Below are 22792 nucleotides of genomic sequence, written 5' to 3'. Positions count from 1 at the left end.
CACAGGAATCAAGAGAGAAGACTCAAGTTAAGAAACAATGTCCAATCAAAAGCAGAATGAGAGAAAACAGAAGTAGAAATTTGGCTCAGAGGCCAAATGATGTGCAATTGTCAAAGTCAGAAGGACACCTTAAATGCATATTCTTGTGTACATTTAGCTATCCAACATTGTCCTTGTCAAGTTGGAATATGATCTGATTTGTTTTTCTGAGTAGATAGTTGAAATATGTTAAACCTTAGTGACTAGGGTTTAAATTAACAATTTAACCAGATTCCAGTACACCAGCCTGACCTAACAAAACTTCTGTTATTGAATTATGGATATTTGACTGCAGGGGACTTTTCTCTGAAAGCAAATCATATGTGTATATTGTACACCTATGACCCATATTGTGAAATCACTTAATATTCATTTTATTCATATATTCATATATGTTTATATACATATTTTCATACTTTAAAATGTATTTCTACTTAATATATTTTTTCTAAATGTCTAAATGTATAGCTATGTTTTGTTTATTGCATGTTGATAGGCATTTAAAAAAATCTTTCCCTGAAAAATATATAATTTGGAGACAGCCTGCATGTCTTCTAGACGATTTTATTTATCTTTAACTCTGATTAATAAACATAGGGGCGCCTGGGTGGCTCAGTCGTTAAGCGTCTGCCTTCAGCTGTCATGGTCCCAGGGTCCTGGGATCGAGCCCCGCATCGGGCTCCCTGCTCCGCGGGAAGCCTGATCTCCCTCTCCCACTCCCCCTGCTTGTGTTCCCCCTCTCGCTGTGTCTCCCTCTGTCAAATAAATAAAATCTTTAAAATAAATAAATAAATAAATAAATAAATAAATAAATAAATAAATAAAATTAAAAAATAATAAAAAAATAAATAAAATGGGTATGGCAAAAGGAATGATTTAGTTTTAGGTAAGAATCAGATGTAGTATATGGAAGAATCATTTTTAAAAAAGTCCATGTTTATTAAGAACTACTACTCTCTAAATCACAAAAGAAATAGGAAGAATTAAGGAAATCGATTAATAATAGTGTAAAAATGTCTGTCAGCTAGGGCGCCTGGGTGGCTCAGATGGTTAAGCATCTGCCTTCGACTCAGGTCATGATCCCAGGGTCCTGGGATCGAGTCCCACATTGGGCTCCCTGCTCCTTGGGAGCCTGCTTCTCCCTCTGCCTCTCTCTCTCTCAATCTCTCTGTCTCTCATGAATAAATAAATAAAATCTTAAAAAAAAAGTCTGTCAGCTAATAATTTGCCATTTTTAATTTCATAGCACATGACATGAAATGTTCAGTCTCCAGTCAGCAGGTGAGAATTGTTATCTGAGAGTAAAATTTTCCTTTCCCAACCTTATTGTTAAATGATAATTAGTATTTTAAATCCAGATGAGTACCTAAAAATATGACCTCTGATACCTTTTCTCAAATCATGGGGATATAAATCTTTATTGTGGAAAAGAAAACCACAGGTATTTATTACTAATTCTTGTGAGGTGCTTTAAATAAAACAGAATGGCTTTCCATAATCCCTCACATATAACCCACTTACTTACTTGTCTAGTTAAGAAATACACGAGCGAGGTAGGAACTGGTATTAAGTGGAATCTAAATGAGGGTCCGTATTTTGTAGGAAATGAAAAATAATTTTCCCTCTACCCTTCTCGGTTCTTGGATGAGATTCCCCTGTAATAAAAGACAGATTCTCGGGAGCAAAAGAAGCAGAAGTTTAATAACATGCATACCTCCAGTACACATGGGATTTACCCAGGAAAACTGAATAGCTCCCGAAAATGTCCCAAGCCATCACTTTAAATATCATCTTCAGCTAAAGACAAAAGAAGATGTTGAGGAGGGGGGTATGGGGTGGGGAGGGGAGGGAGAGGCCATTTGTGGCAGGTTACCAAGGTAAGCACAGTAAACAAAGGTGGATTGTTATTTAGTTTTAAGTGTGCCTTCTCCACTGAGAAGAGTTTCTAGAGATTAGGTCATCCTCCTTTTCCAGGTACAGAAATGGAGGCACCCTCACGAAGGGAGAGTTCCCTTATAAATGTAAATATAAACACTACAAAAGGGTAACTTCTCACTCTTCAGAGTTTCTCTAGTGTTGTCTGTTGTTTATTAAAAACAATCAGCTCAAAATAATCCTTATGTCCAAAAGGCATATTTTGGGGTGAAATATTCTGCTCCCCTTCAATTTGGAGAATGAAGGAAAATTGTCGTGTAACTCAGTTATTGTGATCTTTGTTAGATACCCTCCACACATTCCAGAATTCATGAATTCATTGTTATATGAATCGTTCAGACGTGAACTTATTAATTTTATTTAATATTATAGATATAATGCTGGCCATTGTGTGATTTGATGATAGGCCTTAGCTTCTAGTGTGTAAATCTGATTACAATAATAACATACTCTCTGGCAGTTTCCTCCCATAAGATCATGAGAGGGAAAATAAGGTAATATGCCTTCCCACTTATAAAGTCAATAGGACAATTCTTTTTAGTAACAGATTGATGTTCTAACACTCAACTCTCTTCAAAATATTCTCTAGGTAATCAAAGGAATATCTGTTGAAGAAGTACCCTGTTAATAAAACCATATTAAGATTGTAGTATATCTCTACCAAAAAAAAAAATGAAATCAGTACTGTTGATGGTAGATTCTCACCACCACTTCCAAAAACAAGCATTTATTTTCCCAGGCAATGGAGCCCAATGAGTGTGCATCGTATGAGAGGCCACCATTTCTTCAGGGAGTCTCAAAATTGCCACCTTCCTTGGAATGTCACTCGACTTAGATATCAGGTTGCATTTATAGCACCCCGGTGGCTGGCTCTTCATTTGTTTGAATGTAAAGCAATGTTAACGTTGCCCCAGGGATCCATAGAGAATAGTGCAATATTTGTCACACTTCAGCATGCACACAAATCCACTGGAGACCTTGTTAAAATGCAGATACTGATGCGGTGGGTCTGGAGTGGGACATGAAATCCCAAATATGGAAACAAACCCTGAGGTGAGTTCCATCCTGCTGGTCCTTGGGCCACCCTTTCAGTAGCAAAATAGTCCAACTCCTAGGAAGCAACACTCCATTTTCATCCCCAGTTTATTGCACGTCGCCATTGGCTCTGTGTCGCTATGCCCTACCATTTCTCCTGTGGCCCTCGGGGATGCTGTTGCTCAGAGGTGGCATGCCACTTCTTTTCATGCCACGGAAAGAACTCTTCCTGCCTCCTTCCAGTCCTCCTCCTCCAGCTGGGGGTGCAGGGACCAGGAGAAGTTTGTCTACTCAGGACCCTTCTTTCCACTCTCACCTCCTCTTCATGTCTTCTACTCTGTTCTTTTCCCCAGCTGTCTCCCACCATTCTCGCCCCCCCTACTCCTACTCCTCCACCCTTCTGGTTCCTCTTTGACCTTCCTCTCAGGTCTTCCCTGTCCTCCCCCTTCTGCCCCCTCCAATCACTTCTTTCATTTTTTTCTTCCTGTTGTCTCTGATTTTCTCCCATGGCCTGGTGGTAGTTGGTATAGGGATGTGTGCAGTTTAAAAACACACCCACACATTCACACATACCCCACACACTCACACACATACTCATGCACACACATACCACACACTCACATGCACACACACTCCCATACACACATACCCACACATTCACACACACCTCCACACACACTCCCACACACATACACATGCACATTCACACACACTCACAAACACACATACTCACACATACACATACTCACACTCACATACATACACACTCACATATACTCACAAACACACACATATACCCCATACACATGCACACTCACATGCATATGCACACACATACACACAAATACACTCACACATACTCACATATCAGTCACACATTCACATATGCAAACACATACACACTCACACACTCATTCACTCACACTCACACCACTCACACTCACATATACATTCACACACTCATAATACACTCACATACACACACCACACACACATACACACATGGCTCTTCAACTCATATTGGAAGTCTACTTGAGCAGATTGTGCAGCATCTTCAAAAGATCATTTATAATTTAGTCCAGGGAACAGAGAAAACTACTGATGGATTAATGTTATTCCGGATTGCCTGCTTTCAATTTCTTTATATATTAATTTAACGTTTGCTTTCTGTTGTCTTTTGTCCCTAGGTTCTAGGGGACTATTTGAATTTAGCCCATTCCACTAGCAAAATTTGTTTTTCAAAGTGAACACAATCAGTTGCCAGTGCTTTTAAGAAAATATTTTAGGCATGTAAGTAATGTGGGTTTACGAAAAGCATCTGCCAGGTTTACTCAAGTCCTGGGTCGACTGGACTTGTTCTTCAGTTCTTCTTGTTTTCTCCCATCTGGTAGTGCAGCCAGATATGCTTTCATTCTGCACCCTTCTATAATTTTTCCGGGGTTCCCGTTCCATTTAATTTTTTGTTAGCTGACACCTTTTTCTCCTTGCCACTCCTCTTCCATCTGTAGTTCTAATTGGAAGTAAGCCCTAGAAGCTGCTCATACTGAAGCCAGCTTAAACTCTGACCCACAATATGGTATTGCAATAACAGTGGGAGCCACAGCCTTCTGATGCCAGCAGATGCAGCGAAGTCAACAGGGTGATGATCCTGCTAATTTGCATTTTATTCATTTACACACAGGGCTGTTCTTGTTTTGTTTCTGATTGCCTCTCCACTAATGATAGCATCCTGTAAGCTTTGTAACTTGTCAGAGGTTGGAGTGACTAGTTCTTAAATAAACTCTCAGGTATCAACGTTGAACTCAGTTTTATGTCTAAAATTTATACTTCCACGTTTTTTAAATTTGATTTACATTAAATTGTTTTAAAAACCAGCAATATAAGGACAAGAAATTATTTTGACTGTGACATCATAAGAACAATACAATAATTCTGATCACTTTCTCAACTGGTAAATGAACATTTGCATAAAATAATTCCATTGAATGAAGTCATCTAGCAATACTGGTCCAAATCACTGCTATTTAGTGGAAGAGTAAAGCTTATTGGATGATAAATCGACTAACATAAATATTTGAACTGATTATCCATGTAACTAAGTCAATAATTCAACTTTTAATGACTAGCAAAGGTAAGGAGAAAATGTTCTACTTTGTCTCCTTGACATAGAATTAAATGAAACACCTTTGCTTTTTAAAGTATGTCCAAAATAAGCTTCGATGAAAAAGTCTGTTCTTTCTCAATTTTATCAATGAAAATAACATTTCTCAGATCGCAAGTCAACAAAGATCTCTAAGTAAAACCTAAATTTCATGTCTTTATTTTGTAAAATGATGTTGAAGGAATTTTTTTTTCTATAGTTGTGGAGTCTTTACCAAGGTCCACAGATAAAAACAGATTTTTGTATATATTTTTTCTTCATTTTCAAGCTCATTGGGTTCCTAGAAATTTGTTTTTGTAACAACAGTGAAAAAAAACGATGCTTAACCACAAAATGGAGTCAAATCCATGTAATTACCAATCTGTTTTTAACCAAACCGAATGTCTGGAGGCGCAATGAATGACGTGCAAGGCACAGGACCCTTTTCTGCGACGGGGGACAGATCTAGAATCTTTGCCATTGACTACTTAACTAACACTAGTCAGAATTCCCAAATATATGAACACAATTTCTAAAACTCCCTGAGGATTCAGTCTATGTCACGTGAAAACTGACTCTGGGAGATGATCCCTCCTCCTCAAAACATTTTCATTTCTTGGGCTTCTAAGCACCAAACTTTTAAAATTTTCACCCTACCTTTTTGGCTGCATTTTCCATCTTCTTTGCTGGTTCTCTTTCCAGAACTTTCCATGTTGAAATGTTCCAAGTCTCAGGCATGGCGCTATTCTCTTTATTTATATCTATCTAGATGCTGATGTTTTCCATATATGCACCCCCAGCTTCTTTCTCTTTTCTGCATTTTCAGTTCTCATGATCCCCTGCATATTTCACATTGCAGTGTAAATGTTGACAGGCATCTTCAGCTTCCCATATGCAAACAGATTGGGAAAAAAAAAAAAGTTCCCAAACCTGCCTGTCCCTTAGTCTTCTCCGTATCAGCAAATGTTATTACCATTCTCGTGGTGGCTCAGTCCAAAAATACTCAGAGATATTCATAGCTTCCCTTGTTTCCTCAGACAGCTTCCTATTTGGTCCATATGTTACCACTCTTTTTCTTGAAGATGAAAATTGTCATATATAAACAACGATAACGTTTTAATCACACAAACTATGCCATTTTACTCCTTTTTTCAAAAATTTCTGAAGGCTTCTATTCACAATGAAAATATTTAGTTTCCTGACCATAGGCAGTAAAGTTCAATGGTATCTGGCTCGTACCTGTCATCGTGCCTCATGGTCACCTCTGTCAGTCAACTCCATCCATGGAAACCATCTTGAAACTTCTTGAAATACAGCAAAACATTTTCAGTCTCAGGATCTTTGAAATTGGTGTTTTCTAATCTGAGGACACTTTTCCAATAGGTTATATTATAGTTCAGGTGTAGCATTCAGATCTCCACTCCTATCACACCTGTTCAAGGAGCCTTTTCTTCACTATCTGACCCAAAATACTGTACCTCCTCACTCAATATTTTATCATAATTTATAAACAGACTTCCTACAACCTAATATTAGAACATATATTTATTTAAATATATTTAGTATCCATATCCCCCACTAGAATATGAACCATGTAAGTGACAGGGCTTAATATATCCTGCTCACCATTCTCTCTCAAACTTCTAGAATATATTCTTGTACATAATAGATATATAGCAATAAAATTTTCCAAATAAATAAATGCAGGTATGCAAAAATGTCATTTTATTTGTAAAGTTAAATTTTATAAGTAATGAGTTACGTAAAAAGAAGACAGAAAATATCAGGAGAAATGGGTTTGGAGCGTGAATTACCCAAAGACAAAATATCGATTCTATGATCCCATTTATTATTTACCTTTATTCCCTGTCTCAGTGAAACAGTGAATAAGTAAAACTGTGGATGATGCCTTGTAATTTCAGCACATAAATATCAACCCAACTATAATGTGCACTCACGACGCTGACCCTCAGTAAACCCTCACCCTTTGGTTTTAATCACTAGATTATGGCAAAGATGATGGGATCGTCAATCCCCTGATTAGACTGAGTTTATCACAAAAGGGATGGGACAATAGTTGCTCTATTCGATTACATTATATGGCATAGGTAATAGTCTGCTACCACCACAATTATCAAACTTGATAGGGCCACATGGCAAGGAACTGGGGTGGCCTGTAGAAGCTGTAGAAAATACCCAGCAAGAAAAAGAGGACTTCTGTTCTACGATGCAAGGAAGTGATGGCTGCTAGCATCCCTGACAGATTGGAAAGAACCTCAAGCTGCAGAAAGGTACTCTGACAGGTCTACAGCTTGCTTACAGTCTTGTGAGATCCCGAACAGAAGACATAGCTAAGTCATGCCCAGCCTTCTGGCCTAGAGAATCTCAGACATAACAGATGTGTGTTGTTTTAAGCTATGATGTTTGTGATTGTTATGCAGCAAAATAAAGCTAGTATAGCAAAGCTGATAACTATTGCACAATGCATGCATTTTTCAACATCTTAAACACAGGAAAACAAGAACAAAACATTTCATGCAATAAAATCTTGACTGTGAAATGATTGGTCAGAAGTGTCAAGGTCTGTGCAGAACTATTGGAGAAGCACCTGGAGAAGAAATGATTTTTCTCTTTGTTGGATTAAAAATTAGATCATAGCATAGCTCAAGGCATTTGTGCAAATTCATGACAACTGTATATTTGAGCTACTTTGTATTCCTATATGGTTATATGCATGTTTCTTTGGGATCAGATTAGGTCAAAGGATATGTAAGGTGTTTGTTTGTCAAAAAATACTTTATTTTTAGATTTTTTTCAGGAATGAAAATAAGAGCTGAGTGGATTTTTCAGTCATACTGTAATTTTAGACATCTAAATTGCTCTTCTGCTTCAGGCAGTGACAATCAAATTACACTCTGGAATTTGAAGAAAATTTGAGAAAAAGCTTTGCATTTTATTCTGCTATTTTTTTTAATTGATCTCGCAAACCATCAATGACAACAATCCAACCACAATATCTGTAGGTCCCTAAGCATTGTAACAATGGTGACTTTGTCCTAGGTTGCAGTAACATTCTGCCATTGTGTGATCTTTAGATTTATTGGAATATTTCCTGAGAAACCCTTTGTAAACCAAAACCTACATCTTCTGACATACTAGGTACTGAGCATATAACAGTATAGATATGACAAGAATATTGTTAAGTATATGCCATACTTAAAAAGACACCATAGGAGACTTTTTAATTAAAAATACTAATTCCATAGTGTTATTAAAACACCAAAATAAGATAAGAACTCTACAATCATTTTCAAAACCCAGGCTAAAGATAATTATTGCAAATAAGAATATGTAACTTGAAGTCCATGACAGTCAAGGCAATAAAATGGAAATAATGAGTTGCACAGCATCTATTTTTAATAAAAAGGAGGCATATCATTTTTTAATCAGGTGTAAAGCTCATTTTTTTAAAGAAAAAAGTGCTATTAAATTTAAGAACTTTTAATAGTAAAACTGATTCTAGCAGTTTTATAATTAGTCATATCCCATTTAATTCCTAAAACTGTACAGCAACAATAGAGAATCACTGGAAAAAATTCATTTTAATATATTTTGCAATCAATCTTTCAGGTACGTTTATAAAATCTTTTCTATGTTTGTTGTGGGTCTGGGGATATTACTGAAGAAAACCAATGTTGGTTAGGTGGGGTTGTGTATCTTACATCACAATGAGATAGACTGAAATCAACAAACAGTGGAAAAATACTACAAGCTTAGATGATGATGAGGGTGTCACGAAAGATACATATCAGTATTTATGATAAAGCATGGCTGGGGTGAGTATGAAGGAGGCAGAAACCTGCAAAAATTGGTCTGTAGAATATTCAAATCAGAAGAAATCTTAGCTGTGGATGCCCTGATAAATTTAAGAAAGGTGTTTTGTTTAAGAGAATGGCAAGTGTTGGAGAGTTTGAACAGTGAAAATAAATGGTGGAGTGGTAGTATATGAAGATTAGAGGCAGTCAGAGTCTAGATCACATGGAGGACCTCAGGAGACATTTGGAGAGTTACAGCAGAAATGTAAAATCATCTGATTTGTGTATTATGCAGATAACTTTGCCTGTTGCTTTGTGAATGGTCTATGGTAAGGAAGCAGGGTTGCCAGCTAAGAGGTTATTGCATTAATCAATGCAAGAGGCCAGGTTATTGGTAATAGAAGAGCTGGTATGCTGCCAGATTTGGGGTGTGTTTTAAAAGTAGAGCAGGTAGTATTTGCTGACTGGCTGATTGTAGAGCGTATGTGAGAAGAAGTAACAAAATGTAACTCCCAAGGTCTTGGCCCGGATGAAGTAGATGAACAGCACTGTCATTATATAAATTGGGAAGATGGTAAGAGGAGCAGAAGTTTTGTTTTGTGCTCAATGATTTTGAAATACCCATAGTTCAAGCAAGCTTGTAGTGTTACTGATTTTCTGTCTACTTGGTCTATGATTTACTGAAGAAGGAAGGCTGAAGTCACCGAGTAACTGTCTAAAATATTTCCTCTTTTTTCCCTTGGTTTCTGTCATTTAATTATGATTTATCCTGGTGTGTGTGTTTTATTTATTTTATATTTTATTTTATTTTATTTTATTTTATTTTATTTTATTTTATTATGTTATGTTAGTCACCATACATCATTAGTTTTTGATGTAGTGATCCATGATTCATTGTTTTTGTATAACACCCAGTGCTCCATGCAGTACATGTCCTCCTTAATACCCATCACTGGGCTAACCCATCCCCCACCCCCCTCCCCTCTAAAACCCTCAGTTTGTTTCTCAGAGTCCATAGTCTCTCATGGTTCATCTCCCCCTCTGATTTCCCCCCTTCATTTTTCCCTTCCTTCTCCTAATGTCCTCCATGCTATTCCGGATGTTCCACAAATAAGTGAAACCATATAATAATTGACTTTCTCTGCTTGACTTATTTCACTTAGCATAATCTCCTCCAGTCCCATCCATGTCGATCTAAAAGTTGGGTATTCATCCTTTCTGATGGCTGAGTAATATTCCATTGTATATATGGACCACATCTTCTTTATCTATTCATCTGTTGAAGGGCATCTCGGCTCTTTCCATAGTTTGGCTATTGCAGATATTGCTGCTATGAACATTGGGGTGCACATGGCCCTTCTTTTCACTACATCTGTGTCTTTGGGGTAAATACCCAGAAGTGCAATTGCTGGGTCATAGGGTAGCTCTATTTTTAATTTTTTAAGGAAACTCCACACTGTTTTCTAAAGGGCTGTACCAACTTACATTCCCACCAACAGTGTAAGAGGGTTCCCCTTTCTCCACAACCTCTCCAACATTTGTTGTTTCTTGCCTTATCAATGTTTGCCATTCTAACTAGTGTGAGGTGGTATTTCAATATGGTTTTTATTTGAATTTCCCTGATGGCTGACGATGATGAACATTTTTTCATGTGTCTGTTAGCCATTTGTATGTCTCCTTTGGAGAAGTGTCTGTTTATGATTTTCTGGTCATTTTTTGACTTGATTATTTGTTTTTTGGGTGTTGAGTTTGAGAAGTTCTTTATAGATCTTGGAAATCAGCACTTTGTAGTGTCATTTGCAAATACCTTCTCCCATTCTGTGGGTTGCCTCTTTGTTTTGTTGACTGTTTCCCTTGCTGTGCAGAAACTTTTTATCTTGATGAAGTCCCAAAAGTTCATTTTTGCTTTTGTTTCACTAGGCTTTGGAGATGCATCTTGAAAGAAGTTGCTGTGACTGATGTCAAAGAGGTTACTGCCTATGTTCTCCTCTAGGATTTTGATAGATTCCTGTCTCACATTGAGGTCCTTCATCCATTTTGAGTTTATCTTTGTGTAGGTTGTTAGGGAATGGTCAAGTTTAATTCTTCTGTATATAGCTGTCCAATTTTCCCAGCACCATTTATTGAAGCGACTGTTTTCTTGAAGCTCTCTGAGTTTCTTGACTCTGTGGTTTGATATTATTCATTGTTTTTGAAAAATTATTTACTCTTCATATACTTTTTTCTATACTCTTTTTCTTTCTCTTTTCATTTTTGCCCAATTACACATATTGTTTCTTACTTTTTTATTGTCCCATAATTCATGGATACTGTATTTGTTTGTTTGTTTCACTCCTTTTTCTTTCCAGTTTTCACACTTGTTATTTTTCTTGACAAACTACTCTTGGTGCTGTTGGGGGCTGGTGTGCCTGCCCAAGGCATTCTTCATCTGCTACTTTTTTTCTAGACTCCTTATAGTTTGACTTCTCACAGTTTACAGCAATCTACTAGATTTTCTCATCTCTTCATACACATTTGTCTCTTACCTATAAAACATTTTAACATATTGAAGTATTTTAAATTCTCTGTTTGATAGTTCTAACATCTGGGTTATCTCTGTGTGTTGCTTTAATCTGCCAAGTTTGTGGTAATTTATTATGCAGCAAGAATAGTCTAGTTCCATTGATTGTTTTGTCTCTTGATAGTGAGATCTTTTTATATCTTGCTTTCTATGTGGTTCATCATTTCTGATTGAATGCTAGACACTGTGTACAGAACAGTGGTGATGACGTGAATACTGGAATGAGAATGCCTTTTCTTCTGTTTGGGTGGTGGTGTGGAAGGGTGAGTCAATCTAGGCAGTAGTTCGGCTGGGTGTGGGTTTGTTATCATGGTTACCTTCAGCAAACCTTGGTTTCAAATTGCTCTAGTTTTATATTATAGCTAGTATAGAAACTGATGTGCAAAAGATCTTTTTCTTTATAATTTGGTTACTGACTTCCCTTGTACTTGTACCGCAGATGTGGTTTCTTTCTACTCTTTTGTCTCCCTCATGTGACAAACTGCAATTGTTCACTGCCCAGTGTTTGCCAACTTGGTGAGAAAGCCAAGTCAAATGGTGTCAATGTTGTGTGGGCTCATATGTTTCCGGTTCTCCATGATGTAGTTTTCCTGATTATCCTGCCCTTTCTCTAGTAGTGGGATCCCTATCACACCATCAAATTAAGATAAGTATGGATTCAGCATTCTCTTGTTTTCTTCTCCAGGGGTAGGTGTTTTTCTTTCTTTTTCTTCTAGCCACAGTGGTTCTTCACCTGTACCTGGGGATGGCAGGATTACTGCCCCTCTCTCAGTGGCATAAGCCTTTTGTTCTGTTTGGGAGAAAGTTCTGGTGGGGTTTTGTGAATACAATTGATAGCTACTCCTCTACCACAGATGATCCAGTCATCATGCCTCATATCTTTTGGAATTGGGCTGTCTTTCTTTATATATTCAACTAGTTGGTTGGTTCCATTGCGGCCTCGGTGCTCTAAGGGGTCCTAGAAAAGTTATTATTTTGTAATTTATCCGGCTTTTTTGTAGTCAAGGTAGGAGCAAGACATTTGCCAGCTCTTAATATCCTAGGTAAAGGATTCCACCAAAATATCTTTGAAACAGCAGCAAAGACATGTCCAGGAAATAGAGCTGTGGTCTCTAGTGGCTGAGAGAAGGGTAAATGGGAAGCTGCTGTTTGACACGTATCGTGTTTCCATTATGCAAACTGAGTAAGTTCTAGAGATCTGCTGTACAACATAGTGCCTATAATTAATAACATTGGATTGTGCACTCAAAATTTGTTAAGAGGGTAGATCTCATGTTAAGTGTTCTTACCACAATCAAAAATAAAGGGAAAAAAATGTAGACCTCTACAGTTATAATCAGCTGTTTTCCACAGAATTATTCTTGGACTTAATTCTAAATGCTTCTTGCCACTGGATTAGTCTTGTCAGAAACCCATTGTGGCTTTGAAAATAAATATTCTTCATATAAGCCCCAAAATCTTGTCTAATCAGCATTGGAAGATACAACTTCAGAGGTTGCATTGAGAGGTCAAGAAATATTTAACATTTGAGAAGTAATGATATATATTTTTGCCTACCCTGTCATTTAATCTACAACACAATGCCTTGAGTTAACTTTTCATTTGAATCACTATTTTTCAGTGAAGAAACTGGGGCAAAGAGAAAAGTTAAATATCTTTTCCCAGCTCACAGCACTAGAAAGAATCAAAGCTAGGACTCAGAGTTTAAATTTGTGCTCATAGCCATCACATTATACTTCACCTATGTCCTAACAGTGACTTCAAGGCAATCTAAGTAAGCTAAGAAGCACAATACACCCACCATTTTTGTCATTTGCTTTCACTAGGAAAGTGAAAGGAGCTAAAACGATTTCCCCAGCTGAAGCTGCCAATTAACTACTAAGGAGAGAAGATCCTAAGAGCCTATGTAAGTCTTAAAACTCAAAGGCTGATGTTGTCTCCTGAAGTATGCATAAGTTGGGTAATTTTAAAGTCTAAATTTAGAAGCTTAGCACTGAGAATCTCAGCTCCGGCTTCATAATTAAATGATTAAATGATAATAAGTGATAATGGGAATACATATAAGTGATATGGGAATACATACATTTATTAATCATGACATGGGACTTAGAAGATATAGAAGTAATTGCTTCCAGTGTAAGTTTAGGCATCAGTTGTATTGCAGAAAGAAAGAAAAGCATTTTTCAAGCAGTAGTTTTTCACTGTAGTAGTCTGAGAATAAAATACCCCTTTCAAGAGAGATTTATTAGGGTAAAGAAAAAGAATGTATTATAACTGACTGAAAGAATTAAGAAGTATACCAGCTAATTGCTAGAGAAAATTCATAGATTCATACCAAACCAGCATTAGAAAGGTTGAAATAAATATTTCATTTAGAAGTTTGATTTAAATTGCTACATCATGAAAATGTGATGAAAAACATTTAATATAAGTCTATACATAATATATAATCTATAATACAAATGTCTATATTTCATAGCAAAAGTAACAAAACCATTTATATGTCTTAGAAGGCCTCCAGCAATTAGGTCAACATATTTTACCACTATATAAGTAGCCACAAAAAGACAAGTTAGAAAGTGAATGAGGGATATCTTTGAAAGGGCACATAAATCATGTGCTTTAAGAAAACTTTAAAAGGAAGAGATAATTACAAAATCTGCAAATGTTATCCTATACAAGCTCTTCTCATCAAATTTGAGTGAGTGGATTATCAAGGAAAGTTGAACAGCAGAAATATTGATGTGGGGAACATATGATAAACTTCTTTTAAGATCCACTGGGGTGGAGTTTCCTAAAAAACATGAGTGGAGATGTCCAGTGATCAACCAGAAGTACTATAGAACATAGCTATGTAGATATCTACAAATAAAAGTGGTCCCAAGTCTATGTATTTGAATGACTCACATCACGATTTAGAACAATATCAAATAGAAAGAATGCGTTAAGTAATGAAAGAAAAAGGATAAGACTAGAAACTGGAAGAATGTAAATATTTAAGATTGTAAGAAAGAAAAGCCCAGCAAATATCATAGATAAAATGTGGTCCATATACTTGAGGAACAATATTAAACAAAATGCCACATAAACCTCTTAAGACACAGAAGACAGAAGCCATAGACCGTGTTAATGCCTATGAATGTATGGAGAATCTGAAACTTGTCTGGACTCAGCCATCATTGATAACTTCCCCATGACTGGTTCCAAGTGTGGCAAAGACAGAGGACAGGAAACAAGCAGGTAAAATGTGGAGGCAGAAGATGAATACTGAAAATAGTGTCAGCTGTAAGACAGGAAGTATTTAAGAATAATTTTCATCAGATTAGGAAATAAATTTAAAATAAGAAATAGTGAGAGGCTAAATTTGTAGGCATTTTATTGGCTATCACAAAGGGTTATAAAGGCTCTATAATGAAAACATTGATTGTAGCAGTCTAATGGACATATGGGACAGAAAAAAGAGTCTGTAAACAGAAGCAAACCTTCAGTTCAATTTATGATTAATGTGGCATGTCAAATCAATGTGGGAAAGATATGCCTGCAACATAGGATGGTAGCACAAGTAACTAAGCATCTTGGTAAAAAATAAATATGGGCCCATACTTAACACTATACAACAAGAACAATTACAAATTTCAGTGGAAGGGGCACCTGGGAAGCTCAGTCATTAAGCGTCTGCCTTCGGCTCAGGTCATGATCCCAGAGCCCTGGGATCAAGACCCACATCAGGCTCCCTGCTCGGTAGGAAGCCTGCTTCTCCCTCTCCCACTCCCCCTGCTTGTGTCCCCTCTCTTGCTCTCTCTCTCTCTGCCAAATAAATAAATAAATAAAATATTTAAAAAAAATTTTTCAGTGGAAAATGAGAAAGTGAAAGAACAGGGAGAAAATATGGTAGATTTTTTTTTTATATATGCACAGACTTTTCTAATTGCCATAGAATACTGCAGTGTTGTCAGTTTGTCAGAAATTAGGAAAAAATTGCTTCCAGTACACACACACACACACACACACTATGAAGAAAGTGTAAATTAAAATTAAAATCTGGGAAGATACTTACAACTAGTATCAAATCATATTTCTTTTGTAAGAAGCTCCATGAAATGAATACCAAAAAAACGACCTAAAATAAAATGGAAAGACTAATTCTTTACAGCCCCCAAGCCCCCAAACCCCCCAAAAATCCAGAAACAAATGAACAACACAAAAAATCCACACACAAATTTTACTTAAATATATGAAAAATGTGCAAACTCCCTTAAATAAAATAAAATAAATTAGTTTAAATAAAATGGGTTAAAATTCCATGAAAATACCATCCAAAAGTTTGAATACATCTTATGTTGGTAAGACCTGACTTAAGCAGGGATTTACCTGCATTACTGATGCAGTGTAAAATCATCCCATCGGAAGGAGAATTTAGAATATTTACTAAAATTACAAATGCAGATTTGCCCTTCTCTTTCATATGTAGAAGGTTGCCAGAGGACATTACTAAAATCCAAATAATGAGAACAAGGCAAGTAATTCTCCTTCCTGGCCCCCTCTTCCAGCAACATGGGACCCCCTTCTGTCACGTCTACACTCAGGCATCTCCTGCTAAATTTAAAATTACACACGAGCTGTCATTTAGGCTGTTCCTCATACTTTGAGTGTTCTCCCAAATATTCCCAAACTAACTTCCTACCCTTCTTCAGGTTTTGTTCACGTGTCCCTGAGGCATGCTCTGACCACATTAGCATATTTATGTGGTAACATGGTCCTTGGTGGAATCTCTTTGCTTATAGGATAAAGGGAGATATTAATTCCATCAGTGAAAAATTAAGGCGAAATAAGTATCTGAGAATAGGTCTGTTTAAATTGAACCAGAGAAGTATTTTCAGAGAAGCTTTTGGTGTTCTTCAAGAAGATCTTCAGTAAAGTTAATGGAAATTTCCCTGAATTCTTGACGTAAGTCATCTTCTACATGCCATCGTTGAAACTGCTTTTTATTTCTTAATGAAGAGAGTGCTCTGTAAAGCTGGTTTTTTCTCACTGTGCTTCGTTTTTCTACATTATTGACTTTTTATTTTATTTAAACAGTAAGACAGGACAGGCCCTGGATTCCCGGGTGATAACATATATATTTGGCACAAAGAATAAATGACTTTTGGACCCCCCAAAATACAATATGTTTTACAAATGTTCAAATACCTCATTGCTTTAAAAAACTGAAGTCTTATGTTACAAGAAGACTGAAACTAGTTTAATGTCTGAAATATTTCTCACCAAATATACCACAAGGCACATAATATTTGAAGTACCTTTTCTCTTTTGTACTGTAGAATCACTGGCAAATTGCACACTCTGCGGCATTTAAACTCTACCAGAAAAGCTTTCAGTGATAGTTACAACTTCTGAAGACTATAACTAAAATAACTTTTCCTTTGACCAGAAAATGACCCTTAGTACCTAAACACTGTTCCCAGGAAGAAGACAAAGCCAGAAAATTCTTGCAATTGCTTTGCAGTAGCCATGTTATAAATGAAGGGCCACCACAACCACCACCACAACAAGGAAAACATTTTGGAGTGCCTTCAAGTAAACAGAAATTTTCCCAAGTACGTTTTGGCAACGAAGGAAAATATCTTATCTTTCCTCTTATTTTACTTTAATGAATTATACAGTTGCACCAATGTAGAGACAGAAATATCTCAGAGAAATCAAGAATACTTAAAACATTTTGTTAAAATTTCACCCTTAGAAGAAGCAAGCTAACATAAAAATGCAGTTAAAAGTTTGAGGTGAAAATATTGGAGTTCCCTGGGATTAAGAGAGTCTTTGTACAAATATTAATTCAAAATAGCATTAATGCAGTGCTGATAATTACTGCTTTGCCATGAGTTAAGTACAGACCTGAGAATCAGTTTACCAGGGCCATCTTGCTAAATGAAGATAGTTGGAAAATGCCTGCATGTGCCTCAGCTTTCCTGTGTGTGAACTGGACCATCTACCACTTTGTTATTTTTTTATTAAAAAATATTTTTCATCAAAAAAAAGAAGAAGCAAAAAAAAAAAGAAGAAGAAGAAGCAGGCTAAGATAATATTTTATTGTGTTTTCCTATAGAAGGAATATAGTATTTTTTGGTGAAAAAAAAATACTCAAATTGTATCAGTTAGAAGGCTATCATCAGAAAGAACACCTTTCTGAAATTGGGCTATTGCCTAAGGAAAATCTATTATCTCATATAAAAACCTGTCCAGGGCAAAACAAGAGACAAGCTGTATTACTGCACGATTCCCTTTCTGCTTCTTTGTGATCCGTTCATCCTTCACTTCCACTGTGCCTTGCGATTTTTTTAAATTTTTTATTATTATGTTAATCACCATACATTACATCATTAGTTTTAGATGTAGTGTTCCATGATTCATTGTTTGTGCATAACACCCAGTGCTCCATGCAGAACGTGCCCTCTTTAATACCCATCACCAGACTAACCCATCCTCCCACCCCCCTCCCCTCTAGAACCCTCAGTTTGTTTTTCAGAGTTCATCGTCTCTCATGGTTCGTCTCCCCCTCCGGTTTCCCCCCCTTCATTCTTCCCCTCCTGCTATCTTCTTCTTCTTTTTTTTTCTCTTAACATATATTGCCTTATTTGTTTCAGAGGCACAGATCTGAGATTCAACAGTCTTGCACAATTCACAGTGCTTACCAGATGTGCCTTGTCATTTTGTGTGTCCTTGTCCTCAAATATATGATGGCTGCATGTTTCCAGGTATTCTATCTTAAGCCTAAATTCCATAGAAAATATAGTGGACCTCATTAAAATTTATATATGCTCTGCAAAAGACACTGTCAAGAGAACAAAAAAACACAGATTGGGAGAAAATATTTGCAAAAGACATATCCAATAAAAAACTGGTATCCAAAATATACAAGAACCCTTAAAATTCAATTCTAATTAAAAAAAAACAACTCAATCAGAACATGGGCCAAAGGCCATGACAAACACAGCACCCAGGAAGATATACAGATGGAAAAAAAGTATGTGAAAATATGCTCCACATCATATGGCATCAGGGAAATGCAAATTAAAATGACGAGAAGCTACTACACACCTATTAGAATGCCCAAAACCTGGAACACTGTCAACACCAAATGCTGGCAAGAATGTGAAGCAAATAACCCTCATTCATTGCTGCTGGATATGTTAAATGGAAGACCCACTTTGAAAGACAGTTTGGCAGTTTCTTAACAAAATGAAACATACTCTTACCATATGATCCATCAGTGGTGTTCCTTGGTATCTACCCAGAGGAATCGAAGACATGGCCATACAAAAGCCTGCACAAGGTTCTTTCCAGCAGCTTTATTTATAATTGCCCAAATTTGGAAGCAACCATAATGTCCTTCAGTAGGTAGGTGGATAAATAAACTGTGGCATAGTGAGACAAATGAAATATTATTCAGGACTAAAAGGAAATAAACTACCAAGCCATGAAAAGACATGGAGTAACCTTAAATGCATATTACTAGTTGAAAGAAACAAGTCTGGAAAAGCAGTATAGTATGTTTTCAACTATATGACAGTCTGGGAAAGGCAAAAGTGTGGAGACATCAGGCGTCTGCTCTGGGGAGAGGGCTGTGGTGAATGATGAGCAGGTTGAGAACAGAGGACTTTGGGGGTAGTGAAACCACCCTGCATGCGACCATATGGTGGGTATGTGTCATCATGTGTTTGCCTAAACCAGTAGAATGCCAAGCGAAGGTGAACCGTAACGTCAGCTAGTCTCTGGGGGATGATGGCGGATTGTTTTAAGTTCATCGGTTGTCACAACTGTACCAATCCCGAGGGGGATCTAATGTTGGCAAAGACAGTGTGGGGCCAGGAGCCACGTGCAAAATCTCTGCACCTTCCTCTCACTTTTGTTGTGAACATAAAGCTGCTAAAAAAAAAAAAATAGATAAAATCTAAAATAGAAAAAAAAAGGGAACAGAGAGGTTTTAAGATATGTCTAATCAGAAGCCAAGAAAAAAGAAGAAAGCAGGTAGAAGTTAGCAGTATTTGAATTGATAAGGACTGAGAAGTTTTATAAAGTAAAGAAAGCCAGGATTTGCTAAACAAGAACACATCATACCAAGTAGGTTCATATAAAGAAGCCCACAATTTATATCTCCTCCTATATATGTACATAGCATATATTTCATATTAATAAATATATTACATACATTAAATACATACTGTTATTATATATTATTAATATATACATATAATTGAATACATAAATTAATAAAAATGAAAAAAATGTATGAAACATGTTTATTTGTGGTAAATATATAATTATTTAAAATAATTAAATTGATATTATGATATGATCCAATAATGCAGAGGAATACTTAATAAATGCAATGATAGTAATGACAGGTAGTATTTATGAGCATTGTGTCCACTAGGCACACTGTGTGAAGCTCTCAACATACATTGTCTCTTTTATTTCCCCTCACAATTCTATTTTAGAAAACATTTTTCTTAATGTTTCACAGTCATACAGACATCAAATCTCACTGCTATTCAATTCCAGAGTCTGGATTCAATAACTGTACTTAGTTCTTTTTGATTATTTTAATTTTTTTGTTTATTTTAAATATTCTCATATCTAATTGTTTTAAGAAGTAGAGACATAATTAAACAATGGCATTCTAGTTTTGCTACTTTGTTTTTGCTCCAAGTATCCTCAAAACATAAAAAATATTTATATGAAAATAATTTCTGTTTTCTTGAGGAAATCTTCCCAGCTGTAGCTATCGTATATATTTTGATATTTTTTCCCCTTCATTTCTGGTAGTTAGCCATAATTTTTGTTACCATTATTTGTCTTTACATGAGGAAACTTCTATCTGGGTCTCCACTGATTAAAATTCATGTGTGTTTTGGGAATTGCATGGGAGTCAGGGGAACGAGCCTGTGGGCTGCACTGGGGCAATTAGCAACTTTGATTGAAAATTCTGTCTGACTTCGTGTTACCCCTTTCTATTGAAACCTCCACCTTCACTTTGGCATTCCTTTTTGGGCCAATATGCCACCCACGCTATGGTCAGCATGACCCCCAGGGATATCTACAGTTGCTGGTTTATTGCCACGTCTTTTCTTTGTTTATACTAAATTTAGCTCACTGGCTACAAAATCAATCACACAGTTGTTTGGTTGTTTCTTTGTTTCTTTTTTTTTTTTTTTAAAGATTTTATTTATTTACTTGAGAGAGAGAGCAAGCACATGAGAGGGGGAGGGTCAGGGGGAGAAGCAGACTCCCTGCCGAGCAGGGAGCCCAATGCGGGACTCGATCCAGAGACTCCAGGATCATGACCTGAGCCGAAGGCAGTCGCTTAACCAACTGAGCCACCCAGGCGCCCTGTTTCTTTCTTTCTATCTCCTCCTCAGAAGTGCCAGCCTGAAGGTTGTTTCTTTATGTTAATTAGTGAGAAATCTTGAACAGACAAACTCATAATCGTGATGATCTGGTTTGTCCCTCCTTCAGCCGTTTCTTACTGGATGTTATGTGTTGTGTAAATGGACTTCAGATATATTTGCTGCTTCCCTTGGGTTCTCTGCATACCCAGTTGTCTTCTGCGGTAAAGATGCATCATCATTTAGGTTCTTCGGAAGCATTTTGGTCTCCCTCTTCAAACAGTGTGTGGTGCCAGACTCCCATAGCCAGAATCCTCCCTCAAATTAATCCAAATTTCACTGCAATGTATGTGGTAAATGATCTTCTTGATATGTGGTTGGGATCTATATTCTATTTTAGTCAAATGTGGAGTTTTTTATAGTTTAATTATTGTCTCCCTGTGCTTTTGAAAGAAGAGTAAGCTATTTTTAATTTTAACTTGTGCAGAGTTTACAAGAAGTGAATGATATTAATTTAGATCAATGCAATTGATGGCTAGTAAAGGAGCAAATTTAAAAAAAAACCCAAGAAAACAAAATATAACAACAAATTATTCCATTCATGTGCCACTCCTAAAAAGAAAGGTAAGCATTTTAGTATAATGCTCATTTTCTTTCCTACCCTTCTCTTCCAATACATCTGTGTCTGTTTTAGTGTAACCATCTGTTTTAGAACCCATTTGAGTCCACATGACACCTATTACTTAGATTTATAAGACAGGTAATATTTAGCCAAATTAGCAGTCAGAATGCCTGAATGTTTTAACATCATTTATAATTTACTGCTGGGTGTAATAACAAATAGGAAGAGCAGCTGCAACAAAACTCCGATTAGGCAGTCAAAATGGGAATAATTCAAATTTATGGAAGGCTCCAAACTCATCTTCAAGCATGGAATAACATCTCAGTGTTCACCAATGTCTTGAGCACAGTGAGAGAATCCTTTCAGAAAACCAGGCCTCATTCCAGGTCAACCTCAGTCATTCTGGGAACCTCAGGATAAGATCTAAACCTGCAGTTGTTTTTATCCCTAGATCGAATCCAGAAACGTCAACATTATTCAATGACTGGGTTCTGAAACTCCTCTAGTTCTCCTGAGTTCGCCCGTGCCCAGTATTTTTAGATCATTGAATAATAACGAAAATCCAGTTCTTAAAAAATCAACACAAAACAAAAAGTTACATTTACTCAACAACGCTGTCCAGCCAGCTAAACTAAAAATTTTTTTCGCGGTTAAGAATACTGAAATCTGAAAATGAAGGTATTTAGAACTAGTTACTTAGAACTAGTAACAGAGCTAGGAATAAACCATCAACCACGAAGTTTTTTTTATTATACTACACTGGCTTTTCAAGCATAACTTACTACTGTCTGGAAACAGAAAATGATGGAATGTAAAATTCAAATTATACGTCCAGCAAGTGGGAAATTCTTTCAATTATTGCAAATAATTAAAAAGACACTAGTAATAGTACTACTATTAGTAGTAGTCATTAAAATTTATTTTCAATTTATTTTTGACAAGCATGTAACGTATCATGGAACCCGGATGACACCCTTCTGGCTGCTATTCTCATCCCACGTTCACACACAAGTAACAAAAGTCCGCCATCTAAAAGCTTGTCTATAGTCACAGTGTGAATATACAAATCAAGGTCCTCTAGAGGGATACAGACCATGCACTCAAACATAGGTTCTTTTCAGACTGCCTTGGAATTGGCTGGTTTGAGCGCTGCGAGGACACGTCCTGTGGTTGGAAGGGTGTGGGAGTGACAACCAAGGCAGCTACAGTGTGTGTGTTGAACGCCCCTTCTCCTCTCCCTCCACCTTCTCATTCCCTCGTGAC

This window comes from Neomonachus schauinslandi, chromosome 14, assembly GCF_002201575.2.
Source record: "Neomonachus schauinslandi chromosome 14, ASM220157v2, whole genome shotgun sequence".
NCBI lineage: Eukaryota > Metazoa > Chordata > Mammalia > Carnivora > Phocidae > Neomonachus > Neomonachus schauinslandi.
The sequence above is the reverse complement of the archived record's forward strand: the minus strand, read 5'-3'. Positions refer to the sequence as shown.